Source organism: Syngnathus leptorhynchus, chromosome 4 (genome assembly GCF_054491065.1).
Source record: "Syngnathus leptorhynchus isolate UIUO chromosome 4, UIUO_Slep, whole genome shotgun sequence".
In the NCBI taxonomy this organism is placed as follows: Eukaryota; Metazoa; Chordata; class Actinopteri; order Syngnathiformes; family Syngnathidae; genus Syngnathus; species Syngnathus leptorhynchus.
Window position 1 is genome coordinate 18,430,249 of NC_141198.1, and position 15,230 is coordinate 18,445,478.

A 15,230-nucleotide genomic window follows, 5' to 3' on the forward strand; every position below is an offset into this window, starting at 1 on the left:
TACCGTGCAAGCAACTTTACCCCAATTGGAAGACGGTATCCTAGACAGATGGGCCTGACGCTAATGTGGGCGGAACATGGCGTCAAATCATTTGGAGGATTCACTGTCAAGATGAGTCTGAGGGTCTCATTGTGCAGTGGATGGTGATAGCAGGTGGATGCTGTCGTGTCTTTTCTGATTGATGTTTTGCATTTGCTCATGAGGGGGAGATGCTTTTTTTTGGTAAGATTATTCATTTCTCAAATATTGGCCTTTTTTTCTTTATCTTCAATGGACACCTTTTTTTTACCCTCAAATATTTTATTGTTATCAATTACAATTGTTATTGTAATCATATGATTAGAAAAACGTTTAAAAAAAATAAATATATATATTCTTTTAAATAGTGTGATTTTTTCCTTGCATATACGCACACGCGCACACACACACACACACACACACACACACACACACACACACACACACACACACACACACTCTTACACACACCAGGACTTTCCTTCCCACTTGTGTCTTATATCGTGACATATCGTATCCATCCCTAAGCTGCATTTGCGCCAGTTGTCGCCCAGGGCCCCGGGGCCACTCATCCATCTTGTCTCTTTTTGCTTTGGGGCACGTTGATCCTGATTGGCAGTGGTTATGCGGAGCCCCCCCACCAGCCCCTGGTGGGAGTGCACGCGTCATTGGTTCAGAGCAGATTTGCGGGCGGGTCCCGATGATGGAGGAGGAAGAGGATGAGGAGGGAAGTGTGCATGCGTGTTTTATTGATGGCGTTTAGTTGCACTTTGCTACAGTGGCGCCTTGGCTTTCATCCTGGTAAACTTGAGCTATTTGTTTCCTGTGTAGATTCAAACAAAAACAACTTTGTTACAGTACTGTATTTGGTTTGATGTGAATAGGAGCACAGTGGCCCGTGACTTAAAGTTTTAGGGCCACGGCTCAAAAACCTTGGGGTGCATTCTCTAAATAAACTTGCGTCAAAGTAAATTATGATTAAAATTTTAGCTGCATAGAAAGCCCAATGCTAGCTAGTGTGCTGTGAAAAAGCACCGAGCAAAACATTCAATTCCTTGTTCAATTTTGAAAGGACTTTTTGTTTGAATGCAGTTTTTCTGCCCATACCTGTGCAGTGTATCTGGTGGTCTTTCCTTCCGTTTTAAGCGTGGTGAGCCACTTTAAATGGAAATATACTTGACATTTAGGAGGAGATGTAATCAGCGTCCATTAGAAAGCAGCTGATTTCTTCCTCGGAGCTCCCACTGCCTTCACCGTCGCACACACACACATCTCCCTCCCTCTCCATCTATTTTCCATCCCTCTCCACAGTATATCATTTCTTCCTTACTCTTGTGATTTATTTCTTTCCCACTCATACACCGCTGCCAGCTCCCGTGTCTCCTTTTCAATCGGATTTACCTGTACGCTCGCCTCCTCCGCCGCCTCCTCCTCTCGCTCCTTTTTACCGTCTTTTTCATAGCTGAAGAATAGACGTGTGATTTCATTTCCATGTTTTTCCTCAACGTCATTACCGAGGCTCATTGTCGAAAACACGGCGGCGTCCTTGTATCGGGGCAAATCATGCAAAGTAGTGAATCATCGGTGGAGGGGGGGGATATGCTGTGATTTAAAAGGAAGCGTACAAACAAATCCGCAATGATTGATATTGAAACTCGACTGAGGCGGAACGCCTCGTGTAGTGGAGTAGTTGATGACTTGATTACCATCGCTGTAGACCGGATGTCTTCTCTGACGTACTTTTGCCAAGCATTAGCGATATGAGAACACACAATGGATGATATGAGATTCAGTAAATAAGATTTTTGCACCGTGGTCTTGCGTTCCATTCCTGTGCCGATGACGTAACTGAATTTGTTCCCAAGTTGGAATCACTAACTCGGTGTTTCTCATCTTTTACGTGTGAGCCAAGACGCATATTTTACATTACCACAATCTGGTGGCACACCACTAAAACAAAACCAAAAAATAGTTTGGTCATATTTGATCACCATCCTGTAGTTATGCTCGTCATAGCGGCATACTGAGTCATCTGATTTTAAGATGACTGAGTGAATAGAATACAAAATGAGTGGGAGTGAAGAAGGTTGTCAAGAGTAATACATCAGAAATGTGAAAAGTTGGCTTAGAGAAGGAAGAAAATGGCTGCCCTCCTAGCCCTCGCCATACATGAGAATAAACCGGTGGATAAATGTGTTCTTTAGTTGCTCTTCGCTCACCGAATGGGCAACTGTAACCTTTCCCTACCGACAGGCCGATAATTACGCGCCCCTGGAAGGAAGCATAAAGCGGACGCTCTCGAAAAAGAAATGTGAAGTTAATCCAGTTCTTCGTCTCTCAGCTGTGTGTGAGATTGATGGACGGACACCGCGGAACGCCTTGGAGGCGACACGGTGAAGGTCAAGAGGATTTTGTGATTTCACAAGCAAAGCCATGCATGGAAGCTGTCGGGATTTGAACTCTTAAGGCATCTGTATGTATACTGTAGGTGCGGCTGCGGCTTTGTCTGGCAAGATTTATTGGAATCTTTACATCAGTGTATTAATAATGCAGAAGGAGTTTGTTCTCTTTGGGCCTCCGAGCAGTCATTTCTCACCGACCTTGTTCCACTTTGAATAGAATCTTTTGCGTTCATATCCATCAATGTGTGTATTGGATGAGTGAGGTCCATTCCTTTCTTTTTACTCCAGACTGAAAACATTCAGGTTTGACATCAAGAGATCAAGTTACGACCTAAAAACGAACATTTGTCTTGATGATAACCAACATAAAAGCGGAGAGCTGTGCGGTTGAGCTGGCAATGTCTTGTCACATACTCGTTTGATGTCACAGCCAAACCGGTCTGCAGCAAAAAAAAAAAAAAGAGATTGACTCCAATAAAGACAGATCACCCTTTAAGAGGACCGAGCGATCAGACATTTCAAAAATGTAACTCTAAGTATGGTGTGTCAGAACAAACGTCCAAGCAGCACTGGGAAAAATACAAACAAACAAACAAACGTAAATGATGCAGTCAGAGTGGAAAGCCGCATATGGACAAGAGTGCAGATTGATTTTCTGTTCAAAGCTTTTATTCATGAAAGAGAATACTTACACTGCGTTGCCAAAAAACTCTGGTAAAAGCCTAATCCATCACATCAGTAGATATCTCCGCAGCGTGCGGACCGAGGGAGGCGGCTCGTTTGTTTTTTTGTTTTTTTTGAGTGACTTTCTCAAACTGTGGCACGAATGTTTGTTTTTGGCCAAATGATTGCGTCAGATTGGATGAGATGTGAACAGTGGACAGGTCTGTCACATCTACCACAGCTTCAACGAGGTTAGCGTCAGATTAGGAAATCAATATTTAAAATTGCCATGAGTGTTTTACAAGTGATGTCAGGACCACAGTGGCCATTTTGCTGAATAGAACTGCCTGGTTGGTTAAAAATGGATTCACGGGAACTGCGACTGTGCCATGTTGTCAGAATCAAAGTGTGATGAATCATTTTGGCCTTTAGAAAGAAGTTTGACGGCTCTTGCTAGTCAACTAGCTAGCCGCTAATGCTGACAACAGGCACTTGACGTATAAAACCATGTCAGTATAATTAATAAGGGGTTGATCAAATGACCATGATTGTCATTGCCCCAAGCCATTTCAATGCAAAAAGTAGAAATACTATATATGGTATTTGAAGAGCAATGTGGCCTTTTTGTGCTTGTCCTCCGTCATGACAGCGTCACTCAGAAGACAATGGCCTGTCAGCGTTTAGTGTTGTCGAACAGAAGAATGCTGTTTCCTTGATTGGAATGGACAGTAAAGCTTCTTTTCATTTCTAAAAACCCCTCCATCAGACAGGAGAAGATGTTTAGGCGCAGCTTTTACAAACCATCAAAAGCCAGAGTAGAGCGAGCGAGCGAGCGACGGACAAGCCGCGGGACGGGCGGGGGCTTTCGTTAGGCCATTGCTAAAGATTTCTTACTCTTGTGCTCATCCTGCCTTTTACTTTATTACAGCTCGCCGAGGCGATTCATCAGTGTAATGCATTCAACCAATTATGCCTGATTTGATCTGGCTGTGGGGCTAATTTAATAGAGATCCTCTGTGATTTACCAGGGAATGCCGATGTTCATCCCGACGATAAGGCGCTTTGAAACCATTTCAAGCGGACCACAATAAAACGAGTACAGTAGAGGCCATTGAATGACTGAAATATATTTGGTTGTCCAAAATAAGAGGAACCTAACATCATCGCACATTTTTTTCCCTTAAAAAATCTTGTTCTTGAAAAACACTTTTTCCACTATGACTTCCTGTAGTATTCTCAAAAATGCCCCAAAAGTAAGATAAATGCAAATTGTTTTGTAAAAATATGTCTTTATTTCAAATAAAAAATGCCCCCCCCCCCCATATATACATATATAATATATATATATTTCCGTTTCCTTCTCCTCTGCTGTCGCTCCCTTTCCTTGCCATCATTCTTTCTCCCGACTGTGGCGGGTCCATTCGATGTGTTTCTACTCATCTTTTCACCTGCCTAATATGCCCTATCCACCCCCAAGACACACTCTACTCACGCCCTTCAATCCTCACAACACACACACACACAGAGCATTCAGTTCCGCCAGCTTGTCAGAGTGTGACTGATTGATGACTTGCCAGAAGGCTGAGTATTGTTGATGTCAGGAACAGGGCAGGTAGCCCAGACCACAGCCAAAGTGTGTGTGTGGGTGGGGGGGAGATTGATGTCTCTTTCTTTCACTCCCTCCCAACATTTCCATCTTTATCGCTAGCTTCCACTCTCCTTGACCCCTACTGATCACCGTGAGGGATTCTCAAGAGTTTCACTGCAAAAAGATAGTCATTTTTTTCTCGCCCGCAGTGCTCACAACTGTGCGGTCAGTCATGGATGGACGGCGTTTTGTTGCACCTCAGCTTTTTGCTCACTTATCAATCGGAGCCAACAGAGCTGGGTTTTGTGTAAACCTGGATGAGGAAGTAGACAAAATTTGGACGTGACCCTCGGTTACTTTTTGATTCAAAAGCACCACGCACGGGTCATGCTGCAGACGATACAGTACAAAACTGGGAAGTCAAGTTGATTTGTATCGCCCTAAATCACAAGCAGTCTCAAAGGGCGTCACAGAGACAAACAATTGACAATTATTCTCAAAGCATCCCCTGATCTCGAGCTCCCAAAAGGGCAAGGAAAAACTCCAAAAAACCCTACCAGGGGAAAAATGAGAAACCTTGAGAAGGGACCACAGATGGAAGGATCCCCCTTCCAGGCTGCAAAGGATCCAAAGAGGGCACATCAAATACAAAAAGTGGATGGATGTCCAGGCCAAAGCGAAGAGCTGTCGGAGGAGCCCTCGATCGTACTGGCGGTGTCTTCGAGGAGGGTAATCCGCTGCAGTTCCCTCATCCTGAATTTGCTCCACCAGAATCTAGATAGCAGCTATCAGCTTGGGTGTCACCTAATGTCACCTATGTCTCCCGGCCGGGGGAGAGGGAGCAAAAACAAACTCCAGCCGAATCGCCCACTACGGGTTCGTTAAAGGCCATATCATAGAAATATGTCTTGAAACGTGTCTTCAATGTTTCTACTCCATCCGCCCGCATTGTCTCTTTGTGTTGTGCATCTATTTTTTTTATTGAAAGGATATAACACATGTAGATGTAGTGCATTTTTTAAAAACAATCCTAAGACTCTGCCTTTATTCTTGAAAAAACCTTCTGGCCTGCGGGTGTACTTTTATTCCCCCTTTCTTCCTAGCTCGTCTCTGTGGGCGGAATTAATGATCTGACGCGGGATGTGCCCTTTTCCTCGCCCCGACCAGCTGTAGCACGACGTTTGCATTAATACGGGCTAATGCCGGGACCGCCCGGTGTTCAAACCCGGCCAGGTGTTCTGTGGCACCAGGAAATTTAATGACCTGACCAGGGGAAGCCATCCTTTACTTGGCCAAATGCTGTCTAGCTACGAGGAAAGTTCTTCAAATAAACATGATGTATTTTAACATTGGCAATGGTCATACAAGTAAGATGAAGCCCAGGAGCAGCAAATAGAATGAAAACAGCAGGGGCCCCTAAATTGAACCCTGTGGAACACCAGACCACAGTGGAGCAGACTGGGATACAGAACAACCAGGGCTAACAAAATAGTTCTACAAACTAGCAGAATACTGTCCTCCGCCGTATTGTACCAACAATCTTGTTCACGTAGCTTCTCAATTTGGAAGATTTTTTTCCCCCCACCGCAGGGCATTTAAAGACCGCCTTGTGCCACATGGGCAACGTATGAGCCATATTGTGAATGTCTTTACCGTGCCAGTGAACATATTGTAAGTGATTTGCCTAATTCCATCCGGCCATATGTGGAGCCACGCACTCCAGAGAGGGGGGGCATACACAAGTCTTACAAAATTTCAAATTCAGGATTTCAAGCCTTCCTTTGTGTTCATGTGGTTGTGATCATTTGAAATTAAATGTAAAGAATTCAATGAATACATTTCAGTGTCATGAAAAAATAATTTAATCATGGAACAGTTGTCTTCAAAAAGAATTCAATAAATTAAGCAATAATGAACAAATCACCTCAATTTAAAACATTTCAAAAATGGATCGTTTGATAAAACCTTTAGTCAAAGTCAAAGTTCGCTTTATTGTCCATTTCTTCACGTTAAGACACACAAAGAGATCGAAATGACGTTTCCCACCGTCCCACGGTGACTTGCAATTTTTCCTTTTTTTGGCATGACCAAATTTGCCGGAGTCGTTAATCTCCGAGTGTATTTGATCAGGTAGCGCGGATTTGCTCCTATTGCAATGTGTTTGGAACGTTTCCCTCCGTACGTCTTTTGGTTTGGTTCGGTGAAGGGAAAAGAAACGACGATCCCGAAAGCTGCATCTAGTGTGTACTCCATTTCTACTCACAACTAGGGTCATGTTGTTAGTGGAGCAGAAGAATGGCAACAGGCTGGGAAATAGACTCAAGGTGTGCTCCCTAAGGCACCACCAAGGAGGATGCAAAGAGTAATGCTTGCAAAACAACATATTGCTTCATGTTTTAATTAGACCCACTTAATGTTGCGTGAAGACCGGTGTAGTCGTCGCAAAGTCAAGCTGTTCACATCAAAATGTGTGTATGTGTGTGTGTGTGTGTGCGCGCGCATTAAAGTTGCAGTGGCCAAATCCTGTTGTGCGCGTGTGTCCAGCCTCCGGGAGAACACCATTAGTCTGCTGAAAAACTTTTTTGTCTTTGATCAAATCTTGAGAAACTTTGGAGAAACTCTCTCAAATAACACATAACATAAGAGGAAGCAACGACATCAGAGCAATCTGAAGGTGGCAGGCAGGATCTTAGTTAAGGCCAAGTTGTCAATGAATGCTCTTTCAAAGTTGTGTCTAAAAATGACTTTTTAAGAGCTTGTATGTGACATAGTTGACCACACTGTAACCTTTCTTGACTTTAATCTGACAATAGGATTTTTTTTATTTCCCCTCAACTTCCAACTTTGATCTTTGTCTTTCTTGCCTTCCAAACAAATGACACGGCTCTCTCTCTATTTGTAGACGGCACAGCTGCACTGAAGCGTGGCTCATCTTGATTTTCATGCCATTTTTAATTCCGACACGATGGGTGCATATGTAAATCGATTTGTTTATTAAAGCCAAATAACTTTGGCCGTTATGGTACTGGATTGGTAGCTGGAGGGTATAAGTTAATGAAGCTTACTTGACGGCAACAGTTGGTTCAACCTACCCGGCCGGCCTTTCCGTTTTGTGCTGACTGATCGATAAGCGGTCCAGCCTTAACAGCCACGTTAAAAAAATACAATAAAAATGGAGAAGGCCGCGTTTGGTCAACAAAGTGTGTCGGAGCCTCGCCACCGCCGCACTTTGTGCCGTTGAGGCCAAACATGTTGTCGGTGTTACGAAGCGTTTCAAGAGCCCAATAATCTTTTACGAGGTCCTGGTTTGTGAACAACTTCTCGTAAAAGACCGTTCCAATGGTGGAAACCATCTGCGCTCGCACAGAGTGACACTTTTTATTTAACCCAAACAGAGTGTCCTTGCCCCGAGCTGCTAATGCGAGGCGCTCTGAAATGGCGGAATCCGCTCACCGACGCGCAAACTCGGCACCAGCGCCGACGTAAATGTGCCAACCGGTCCCCGGGAGCGTGTGACCAGAGCGCGGCGTATCGAAAATACGCCGAGGCAGAGTCATCTCGTGACGGGATGGGATCGGACAGGCCTCGCACTCTTTCACCTCTTTGCTCCCGCTACGCACATGACTAAAATGGTCAAAGAAAAAAATAAATAAAAAAAAAGCGAATTAGAATCCAGACTAATGTTTAGTTTTGTTTAAACAGCCAAACTTTTGGCTAATACGTCTGTAGCCCGCCACTCGTCGTGCTCATGTTGAATTCAACGAGGTGAACAAAATAGACGAAATCCGAGGTTTATCTTGAAATAGGAGTTGAATTTGTTGCAAGCTTTATTGACTGGCTTAATTTTCACATCATTGGACACAAATCAGCAGAAGCTGTGTGGCCTTGAATGAGTTGTAGCTTGCATCTTTGTGGCATGTGGATAGAAGAGCGCTGGAAGGTTAAAGACTCTGACAAAGGCAACTACTGCTCTGTTGATCATGTTTTTTGCGACGTGTCACGTCTCCGGGGGATGGTGGCTACAGTACGAATGCCAACGTGACTTTAGCGGCACAAGCGCACGCATTCAACGCTGTCTTTGAGCGCGAGGCCGCGACCGTCATCGGCAGCCTCGGGGGAGACGTCTCCTTTCATTAACGTCTGGCCGTCCGTTGGAATGTCTGAGCGGCCGTCTCGCCACCGGCGCTGTTTGCTGTAGCACATGCAACGCACCAGTTAGTAGCTAACGCTTCAGTGTTTTTTGTATCCTCCGCAAACGACTACGTTTTTTATTTTTTGGTCTGTGTTGCGAGCCAAAATTTGAGGAACTAGCAGTACGATGTATTCGACCGTACATTCCAGCAGTTTGTTGAACTATTTTTGTTTTTGTTTTCCAAAAAACATTCAAATGTCAATTCGGCAACCATGCTAATAGGCTAGCAAAATGCAAAATGAGAACTTCGCAGTGAACTAAACCCGCCTTTTTCAAAGTCACTCACGAAATCACAATCCACAAATACTGCCGTACGTTATTTAGTTTTTCATTCATGTCAATAAAAAAACACAGTATTTCTTTATTTCAAAAAAATCATGCAGTAAAATATTTTACTATAATAACGTGCCTAAAGATTAATGTCATTTTATTGATTTGAAAAAGAATATTATTATGATTATTGTTTTTTTTTAAACCACGTATCTGGTTGAGATCACCTCTCTTACAAGAGAGACTTGGTAAAAATAAACATTTACAACAGGAGTCAGAGAACATAATAATAAAGAACAGAAATTAGCGGCGACAAATACAAGAAGCTGTGTAATAATCTAAAAATAGCAATTTAAACTCCTCAGGAATGATGAATAGCTGGTTTTATCCACAAGTAATTAGAGCTTTGTCAAACTAGTGCTATTTTTTAATTACTCTTTACTTCATTGGAAAAGGTGTCAAGAAAGAGCCAAACAAAAGCAAAACACATATATTGAGCCAACCCACGTGTGTGTGCGTGTGTGTGTGTGTGTGTGTGTGTGTGTGTGTGTGTGTGTGTGTGTGTGTGTGTGTGTGTGTGTGTGTGTGTGTGTGTGTGTGTGTGTGTGTGTGGGCGTGTGCGTGTATGTATACAAATGCGCTCACAAAGTCTTGTCGGCACAGCACGGAGGAAATAAAGTAATAGTCCTACTCGTCCTATCTGCAAATTTATATTACTTTGACCTTTTTCTCCTCAGGTCCTTCCATTTATTTCATTCACTAAACTGCTGATGCTTCTTTCTCCACTTTTTTGGGGGCTGGAAGTAAGATGGAGAGATGAGGTCAAATGGAGGGCTACAACATCTACAACAGCACTTTTTGCTCCTAATTCACTCAAGAGAAAATCGAGTAGCAGACGAACCTCGCAGCGGCGTCTTTCATTTGCCGCCATACAAATGGTCAAAAGGATGCGAGTCTTCAAAATGGGTTTGATATTTTGGGAGTTGCTGCTTCCTGGGAAGGTGACGATATTGCTAAAAACTGAAATGCAGACTTGCCTGATTTCATACTGGTTGGCAAAGAGACCCGAGTGTTTTTTTTGGCAAGCAATAAAAAGTCCGTTTTGCAGATGGGTGTAAATAGCTCGTGTTGGAGGGTTCTTCTTTCTCTCTAATTTCTGCTGGTGGAGTTAATGGGCCTTTAACCTTGTGTCAATAGCTGGGGGCTTTGGTGCCATCGCCCACACCACAATTACTCCCTCCCCAATTAGGCAGGCCAGGGCAATGTGTGTATGTGTGCAAAGAGATTCTCACCAGCGCATAGCCCGAAGTGCCGGCTGCCTTTTTTTCGTCGTTGTTGTTTGTTTGTCAAAGATAATGGGATCCAGACCAATGTCAACACACACGCTTTCTAAAGCCAGCTACCTCGCAGCCACAAAAATCATCATCATCATCATAATGGTTGTTATGATGCCAGCAGACAGATTCCCATCGGGGGCTTGTCGAGATGATTCCAGCTGATTATTAGCGTCGCGCAAGATTCGGGGTGATTAGCCTTGTCAAGATGATGTTGTCTGATAGCCATGAGGCTTAGGGCTTCTCATCATATTGGATCAAAAGAGATATGAAGCCATTTTTCTTTTCACAAGTTTCAAAGTGTTTGAATAAAACCTCATTGGCATTATTTTGTCAAAGGATGAAGATTTCACCACTCAGCCTTTGTGCTTTGGCTGTATCGCTAATTTTTATTCCGACTTACTCCAAACATTCACCTTACAAATATTTGGTCCACACCATCACCAAGTGAATTAAAATATATGCCAGGCAGCAGCACTAAGGTCAAACGCAGCACAATTAACTTGAAGAAGAAGAAAGTTAGTTCGACCGAGTCCAGTAATAATTGTTCCCACAGAGCAGAGAAGAACGTGACATGAAAGCCTCGTTGCATTGCGGGATGTTCATGCCACCGTATCCAACACAAACATCATCTTATTTGGACTGTGCAAAAAAAAAATGTTTGATGGGAGGGAGGAGAGGAGGTGGAGGGAGCCAAAGGGGGGGCTTTGGGGGCTGGTGGATAAGATGGCATTATCTGTCCTGCTCATTCTCTCTTTGACCAGCGGGGGGTGTGGCGTCTTATCCTCACTTCCTGCTCAGTAGGTTGCCTTCACAGTCAGACTGAAGGATGGTGCTTGCCCCCCCCCCACCCACACCCACACACCGCCTGCCTATTATTGCGCTGCACATTTTCAAACGGGATGATAGTAGAAAAAGGCGCAAGAGAGAAGGAGGTCATCTAAGGATGCAAGTGCCTGTGTTTAACATCCCCTCACTACCGCCATTGACCTTTGATTTCTCTTAACAGGCGAGCAGAGGTAGTCGTTCTCTTTTTAATTCAGTCGCTGCACTGCGGGAAGGCCGGGGGGGCATAAAATCAAATAGGCCAATCAGTGGATCATCTAAAGTCAGCCCAGTGATGGCCAGGCTCGTCCTTGCAGTTTGGAGGGATGTCGTTGAGCTGCGTCGCTAAATTAGGGCAGGAGTCAAATTAAAATGTCCCTTTTTTTATTTTTTTTTTCCCCAGTTTTCCTATTAGTAGGCTAATATGTGAACATCTTGTCGTGTTACACGCATCATTTATTGAATGCTGAGTACACGTAAATACAGAAACCCCTCAGGAAGTCCACAACCTTCTCTCTGAAGGTGATGACATGCAAATTAAAATTTGCAAAGACCCAAAGGAGTCCAAGCGCGGCAGATAACGTGCGATACCGCACCATTCCATTTGTTATCGATCCAACACCGAGTAAATACAGTATTGCTGTTAAGCAACGCGTACACAAGACAAACGGACGCCTAAATAGCCTTCTCGTCACACTGGTATCGATCGCTTTCAATCGTGTTCAGAGGTGGGCCGTGCAATTGCTACCTTAAACATTTGCCAACTAATAACCGCAGCACCCAAGCAAGTGGTAGGTCTCGGTTGAATTGGATGGTCAACGCCTCCCTCGAACGGATGTCTTCTTTTTCTTATCAACGTAAATAAATCGTGACTCATCTCAGTTCACCAACAGACAACACAAGCTCATTTGCTAGCCAAAACAGCAGCCGGGAAGCATGTTAGCAGACTCTCAGATGGAGTCTTTCCCTCCAGCTGTTACTTCAATGTCACCTCTTGCAATGGGCCCACGTTTGACCCTTTCAGTGGCGCTAATTATCATTAGTGGTGCTTGTAAACAGGTGAAAATCCTCTGGAGCACATCGTGCTTGCAGATGAAAAGCCCGTTAGCCTTAGCGTGGCGTAATTAGCTCTGAAAGTCTAATGAATAAGCAGCAAGGAAGTGTCGTTGGTGTCAAGGGCACGGCATGGAGGGATTCGTTTGAAGGTGAGGCGCTAGTGTGATTAGATCCTCAGCCCAAATCTGTGAAGGCTAATGGAATTACATTAGTTGAAATCCTAATGGAGTGAGTCTGCTTGGAATAAGGGGCGCTGTCGGAGCGGCGGACCTCAAGACGATTCACGTTTCGATATAATACAATTACGGCGTAGAATTCAGTGGCGCTTGAGCGCCGAGCATCGTACACTACCTGTTGTGTTTACTCTGTGCGACATGTGTGTGTGTGTGTGTGTCATTCAACGTGAGTGAGTGTTTTAAAGAAATGTCAAAGAAATGCTCCACAAAATAAAAATAGAAATGCACTGCTGACAACTGCACAAGTGACAGGTGTTGATTTAAAGGTTTGAAAAAAAAAAAAAAAGGGGTGACTGACGATTCTGTGAAATCAGCTTTTTTTTTTTTTTTTTTTTTACCGAATCAAGCTGCCTCCACTCGAGCGCTTATGAAACGGATATAGCTCCCCTTCCCGGAATATCTCATCTCACCTCATATATTTTATGCAGTCATTAAATTGCCTCAACTCACCTTTTCTGACTCACTCTGTCATCTTCCTCTCTCTTATCTCCTGCCTTAACTTTTTCTTCACGACTTCCTGACTTTGCCTGGCCGCCTGTCTACAAAGCCAGCGAATGTCAACTTTTTTCCTCAGCGTCCTTTAAAAAGAAAAAAAGAAAACGAATCACAAGAGGCCGCACTTTGGGTTACGTGCAAAGAGGCAACAATCAGCCGTGGCCATTTTTTTTTTTTGGTGGGCTTTCTTAAGTGCTGCTGTTTTGGTCAATATTAAGGCTTGACCATCCATTGAGTAACCATGACAGCACGAAACATCAAATCATTTTTAGTACATAGGGTAAAACTCTGCCGGTGTTTTGGTTAGCAACACAACTTTGTGCAGCGACCAGTAGGAATCGACTGGTTGTGCTTCTTTGGGCTCGGCTGTGCTGCGGGTGCATGCACGGCTTTGGGGCGGCTTTCCAGACGCGCGCTTTGCAAAACTGCTGCTCCGGGATAAAGAGCGAGCGCCTGAGGTTTCCAGCTTACGCTCCCAGAAAAACGTGGCCCGTGGGGTTAAAAATACTCTTCGCTCTGTAACAACGGTATTCTTTTTCTCCCCCGCCTTTTGTCGGAATATGATGTGTAGATCCTTAAGGAAGGAACCAGGCGTCAACCTATTTACCGACCGCGTAACGAGTTGCCTGCTGAGACGTTGCTGAGTGTTTATGATGCGGAGAATCCACAACAGGGCACAGTAGCGCATCCTCCTCCTCCTCCTCACAAGTTGCACTCGTATGCGCTCCAAGAAAGTAGTGAAAAAAGTTTGCTGCGTCTTTTCTTTGGGATACGGGTTGCCACGGTAACCCTAGTGGGGTTCTCATAAGACGTGCTAGCGACACACTTAGAGTTCATTGTTTTATCCCAAATAATTTGCCATTAATTTGGCCTCATCATTGAATTAATCATTGCAACTGTACTCTAATTATATGAGTGACTCAAAACTCCAATGGGAATTGAAATAAGATGGACTCCGATTGCAATGCAATGTGATACAATTCACTTCAATTCCAATATGACACGCTTCACTGTGTTGCTTTCTTCGTCTTTGCGTTTCACCCCACTGCACGCAAAAATATGCACAAGCTCAACCCCACATGCTCACAAACTACTCAAACAAACTGAAATGATGCAAAATGGAAAAGCCAGATTCAAGTCGCTCACCCCCACCGGGATGTCACACAAACAACGACTCACGCGCCCACATGATGAATGGCGAGCGAGACGCGTGTGGCCTTAAACCTCGTTGCCAATTTTCTCCTTCCGTGGATTCTGTACTGGGAAAGATAGTTTTGGTAACTTTCAATTCATCATTTTGGACACCGGCCACTGGACCGGCGCGGTTAATGGCAGGAGGTCACATGCATTGTCACACGCATGGACACGCAATGTGGATTGATGTCTTGTCCAACAACTGCAAAAGCTACTAAGATACTTTGGGATAGCTTCTGTTCAACATGACAAAATAACACATCTGCACACATATCATTTAACAAAATTGTCTAAATAGATCCCCCCCCCATCTTTGCCTGGTGTCATTTCCTATACAAAAGTAAACTGCATGGCAGACATTTTCTAAAGCATCAAGAAAAGTCCAAGTACGGATTTCGAGGACAGAAGTATGCACTTGTGGCGATGAGTTTGCAAAGCGAGCCAGACGAGTAAATAGAGACACATTCAAGAAGGAGAATTTCCCGGCCGGCCAGCCGTGCTGTGAATACGTATGTGCCTTCACCATAAATTCACACTAACCCCGTGTGCCGTACTGCGGCGGCACAAAAACATGGCCTGTCCATCAAAAGACTTTGTGTATGTGGCCCTGCTTGAAGCTTCTCGCTTCTATGTCAGTCCTGTGCTGCATTTTTTTCTCCAAATACCAATGCAGCAGAAGCTCTGCTGAGCTGAAATAGCCTCCCAAAATGGGTGTCAAAAGCGGGCAGTCCCCAGACACCTCGGTGACCGTGACGTGATTGCTTTGTCCGATTTTTGAGATTTGGATAATCAACGTAACGCACTGTTGGTTCTTTACAACTTGATGCACGTATCAGGGGTCACCAACCTATTTTGAAGATGAGGGCTTCTTCTGAAAACCAAATGTGCTCAAATGATGTTTAATCATCAAACAAAATGTCGGGGACTGGGGCAAATATCCCACGAATGGAGGGAATT